The sequence below is a fragment of the Microtus oregoni genome, unplaced genomic scaffold (genome assembly GCF_018167655.1).
Source record: "Microtus oregoni isolate MIOR12 unplaced genomic scaffold, Mior012 000025F_ref0000491, whole genome shotgun sequence".
In the NCBI taxonomy this organism is placed as follows: Eukaryota; Metazoa; Chordata; class Mammalia; order Rodentia; family Cricetidae; genus Microtus; species Microtus oregoni.
In genome coordinates this window covers 21,051,485-21,056,810 of record NW_024543084.1, presented here as the reverse complement: position 1 = coordinate 21,056,810, position 5,326 = coordinate 21,051,485, and positions in this window count along the sequence as shown.

Here is a 5,326-nt window from a genome sequence, read left to right as displayed (position 1 = left end):
TGGCTCAGGTCTACTCCCTCAAAGGTTCTAGATTCATGCCTGAATCCACAGAGGTCTCTAACTCTGGCCCACTTGCTCAGTGGTTGCTCCCCTGTACTCACTCCTGTGGAATTTGCTGTTTCATATCTGCTCTGGCCCAGGTCGCTGGCCCAGTCTTTTCTCTGCAAGTGTCCCTGGTTTGGATCAGCTTCCACTCCCTTGGAGCTCATTTTCCCAGGTCCACTCCAGCCTAGGTAGCTGGCTCAGTCCTATTCTGTTGAGTCTGCCACCTCAGGCCTGCTCTGGTCTAGGTCCCCGGCCCAGTCTTTCTTCCTCAAATGACACTGGTCTGGATCCATTCCTGCTCCCATGGAGTTCACTGTCCCAGGCCTTCTCTGGTCTAGGTTGCTGGCTCAGTCTTGCTCCTATGGAGTTCACTGGCTCAGGCCTGCTATGGCAGGCTGGTTGTACTTCTAAAACCAATTTTGTCATTGTCAACACAATGTGACAAAATAGAAGTCACAGGCTCTATAATCAAATATACCTGGTTTTGGAAACATATTTATATCCCAGTTCTCTCTTTCAAAAGATCTGATGTGTTGAACAATGAGTGATAGTGTGTTGGATGAGGCCTCTTGGTCACTTGTTGGTTCCCAGCCACCCGGCTAGCTTACCTGAAATAATCACACAGAAACTGTATGAATTAAATCACTTCTTGGCCCATTAGCTCTAGCTTCTTATTGGATAACTCTTACATATTAATTTAACCCATCTCTAATAATCTGTATATCACCATGAGGTCATGGCATCTCAGGAAATTTTCAGCATGCCTATCTCTGGCGGTGGCTCCATGGCATCTCCCTCTGACTCACCCTTCTTTCTCCCAGCATTCAGTGTAGCTTTCCCTGCCTACCTAAGTTCTGCCTTTCTATAGGACCAAAGAAGTTTCTTTATTCATTAATGGTAATCACACCACACAAAGGGGACTCCCATATCACCTCCCCTTTTTTTATTTAAATAGAAAAGAAGACTTTTGCATAGTAAAATTACATATAACAATACAGTTATATCTTTTATCATAACTAAGGAAAACTATAATTATAACTATAAATTCTTCAACTCCATCAAAGTCTCCAGAAGGATATAATATTACCTAAGTAAATAGAAAGTGCATTGTAAGTAACTTTCAAAATTCTAGAATTGACAGAGACATCTCGTTGCCTGGACTGTCACCCAAATCACTAGTGTATATAGTCAAAAAATGTTTGTTTCTTTGTCCCTTTGATTCATTGCATGCTTGTCCCCAATGTTTCAGGATGGACAACATACAACTCACAAAACATTTTATAGAATAATTAATATAATAAGCATCCAAATGTGAAATTTGCTTTCTATGCTGCAACAGGGTCTATAGAAAAGAGATCAATTTGATTAGAGAAGTCAGCATGGTCTATTAGAAGTAGGTGGGATTTAAGATTGGATGGATGAGGCAACCCAGTAAGAAAAAAGGGTCCCAAAAGCAGGCAAAAGAGCTAGGGACAGCCAATGATCCCACTATTAGAAGTCCTACAAGAACACCAAACTACACAACCACAACACACATGCAGAGGGCCTAGGTTAGACGTATGCAGGGTTACATGGCCATATTTGATTTCCCTAAACAGAAAAATATTAATACAAGACATTTCCTCAAAACATCTCAAAGCCTTGAGTGATGGCTCATATCAGTGGCACAGCAAATGTAAGGCACGCTGGCAATACCAGCTCACACTGCAGCCGATAGAAAATCTATGCCTATTTTTCATGTTCCTGTCAACAACCTTCTCTTTCTGAATAGTTCAGTACACAATCATAAATGAGAAAGCAAGCTTTGGGTGTTGGGAAATCAGTATTTCCTGATGCAGTTGAGAAGATGGGTATCCAGTGAGGATAATGATTTGAGTAGAATTTCTCCTGGTGTTTGCTCACATCTAGAGGCTAACCCCCTTAACCACTGTACATCATCCAAGCACTCCTGTTGGGCAACAAGGATTATGATAGAATTATTTACAATTTAATAAGTACTAAAGAACCAGACTTTCTAAAAACCTTAGTATCTCTCCTTGCTGGTAACAGAAAACATTTACTTCGTTTCAGTTTCCTTTGAAATGCTAGGGTACAAAACCGGCTCTTATATGTGCTTGACAAGCACTCAGTCACTGAGCTGTTCCTACAGCTTTTTTCTCTTGATTCTTTGAGATAATTTTATCTTTTAATTTTCCCATTACTGTATTTGCCGTTTCTCCTTCTGGATTGTTTGTACCTTTAAAAATGAATACTGTTAATAGAAAGATGAATTAAGATCTTCTTTCTCCTAATCCTCTTCTTACATATAGAATTCTTCAGAAAGTATTTTTGTAGTTCTAATTGTAAGTGTTTTGCTTGAAATTTCTTCCCAAATATCTTCTTACTAAAATTACTGTCCTATCCACTGAACTGGATAAATCTACTTAATTATTTTATTCAATTTTTAAATTTTACTTGAAACAATTATTATATGCTTATAGATACTTTGCTTTCATATATGCTTGTGTATCAAATTCAAGCCTGGTACTTGCAGAAGCCAGGCCTCCTGCAACTGGAGTTGCAGATGGTTGTGAGGTGCCATGTGAGTGCTGGGTACTGAACCCAGGTTCTCTGTAAAAGCATTTTGTACTCTTAACCACTGAGGCTTCCCTCTAGCTCGCTTCCAAAATTTAAACACCACATTTAAATATTTCAGTTGAAGCATTGAAACTGAAATTTGGCTGGTTAGTGTGGGAGGAAAAAAATCTACAGATAAATGACTATTTGCATCAATACTTTTTAAACTAATTCATGCATTTTACATTTGTTAGATCTGAACATCTGTTGCTGGTATTTCTACAACCTTGAAACAGCTCAAAGTTTGACATCAGGGCTCTGAAAGAAAATAGCTTGTGAGAAAATATTCTAGAAGCCACAATTGAAGCTCATTGATTTCCTAAGCTTTGGATCATAGCTTATGGAAATCTAGGAATCTCAGAGTCACTACATTTTTGGTGGAGTGGGGACATTATTTATAGTTACAAGTTTCTAAATAAATTGTTAAATGAAAGGAGTTCAAGAGCCTATATCAGGAGGAAAATACTCCAAAATTCAGTCAACTGGAGGATTACATTCAGTCTCCCAGTTTTATCTGGATTCCGTTGGCAAAATTTTTTATACTATTATTTACTCTACTTGTTTCTCTTGTCTTTATAGCATTTGGGCCTTTGTAAAAAGCATCACCCATAGTAACTATGATTGGAATCAGATGTATGAGTTTAGTATAACATCTTTAACCATAAGCATGAAAATTCTTCAAACAATGATGCCCTGTGATGTTAAACTGTGTGCATGGTGGAAACGGGCGGATTTTGAATTGCATTCATAAGAGTTCATGAGCAGGGACCTTGTTCCATGGAGATACGTTTATTTTATTACAAAGCACAATTTTAGAATAACTATCATTGTAAATCAATGCAAAATGAAAAATTGTTAAAGTCACAACATATAAAAAGAAATAAACCATCACTTTTATTTGACATCAGTACTATACTAACTTGGTCAATTACAGTACAGAGGTAATTATGAGTGTTTGCAGGAACAAGGCTCGTGGGAACTCTGTCCCCTGACTCTTCGTATGTTTAGATGTCCAAAGTGAAAACCTCTTGATGAACTAACTTCTCTCTTTCTCTTTAAATCTGTTTTCAAACTAAAATTATAGAATGCTTTAAAGTTCTTGAAGACCTGGTTTAGACAGTATTAGAGCACTTTGTGTCCAAAGTCATCTGCAAGGGTCATTTCAGACCCTCTCCTCCTATGTGCTTTTCCTTCCAGTCAGTGAACACAGGTGTGACTGCTGCAGACCCTGATTCAGGCTCACCTTTGGCTAACCTTACCTTTACCTCCTTCTGTTCCTGCCATTGTCCTTTTAAAATTATATTTTTAATCTTAGTTTAGATATGTGATCTGGATGCTTGCTGTTTGTTTTTTTTTTATCAATTATGATTATGACCCCTAATTCCAATTCACAAGGTCTGTCTAAAAGACTGAGGTTAAGAGAACATTTCCATTGCTTTTTGTTCACTGACCAGAATATAAGTGAACAGTGGAATTTAAATAGCTCAGACTGGCACCACTACTTTGTTTTCTATCCTTGAGGCAACACTTACCTATTTTGATTGACACAGTAACAGAAGAAACTGTTATGGTAAGTAAAGTTTCTTAACCTTGGATGTGTGTGTGTGTGTGTGTGTGTGTGTGTGTGTGAGAGAGAGAGAGAGAGAGAGAGAGAGAGAGAAGGAGAGAGAGAGGGAAAGAGGGAGAGAAAGGGGGCTTCAACAAGTCTTAGGAAGCACATCATTGTTTCAAAAATCTATATAGTTTTATGAGCTCACAAATAATACAATAAGGATAAACTAGTTGAAATAAGAATAAAGAGAAAGGTACCAGTATAAAGAGTTTGAAGAGAATAACTAAAGAGAAGGCAAATGCTGAACTTTAGGTACATTAAAAAATTGGGAGATTGTTCATATACCAACATTTTATCCCATAAACTGAAGCACCTACATATAGTAGCAAGCTGTCACAGTTAATACAAGGCTCATTGTTCAATCCTATAATGATTTACAATTTATTTTAAAAGACTCAATGGAAATGAATGGAAATCTCTGCTGAAAAAAGATCTTCTAAACAATATATATGTATATATATATTATATAATATACTTCATTACTCCATGTATTCTAGTGCATACTGACAAGTTTTCAGTCACCTTACATTTAAGCACAACCTCCTTATCTGTGACTCAAACACATATGTCAACCTAAATAAATATATCTTAACATACTTGAACATCAGAACACTTGAAGAAGATTTATTTTTCAAGGACAATTTTGCAGATGCATCATAGAAAATACTAGTTCAATAATTCTCAACGGAGGACAAAATTTTATATTTTTAACAAGTTCTTGATGTGCTTTTGATAAACTAGTATATTGTCAAAGATTGTAAATCTTTGTGTCAGCTGACCTCTTTGGATCTACTCAGTTCTTGAACATCACCTTTGCTCTACTAAAGTCAAGGAGACAAAATAGTAAGGGCATGACAGAAATGTTAACTAAGAATTCTGGGAGATCAATATAAATGAAGTGATAGAAAACTACTTTCTTTGTATTGATTAATGACTGAGTTCTGATGATATCTGCTTTTATGAGTGGTGGGTGCCTGTGGAAACCAATGAAACACTTACACCCCTGTGCAGGTAACAGTGCCAACCTCTGTGCCTTAGTTCACTTGATGATGA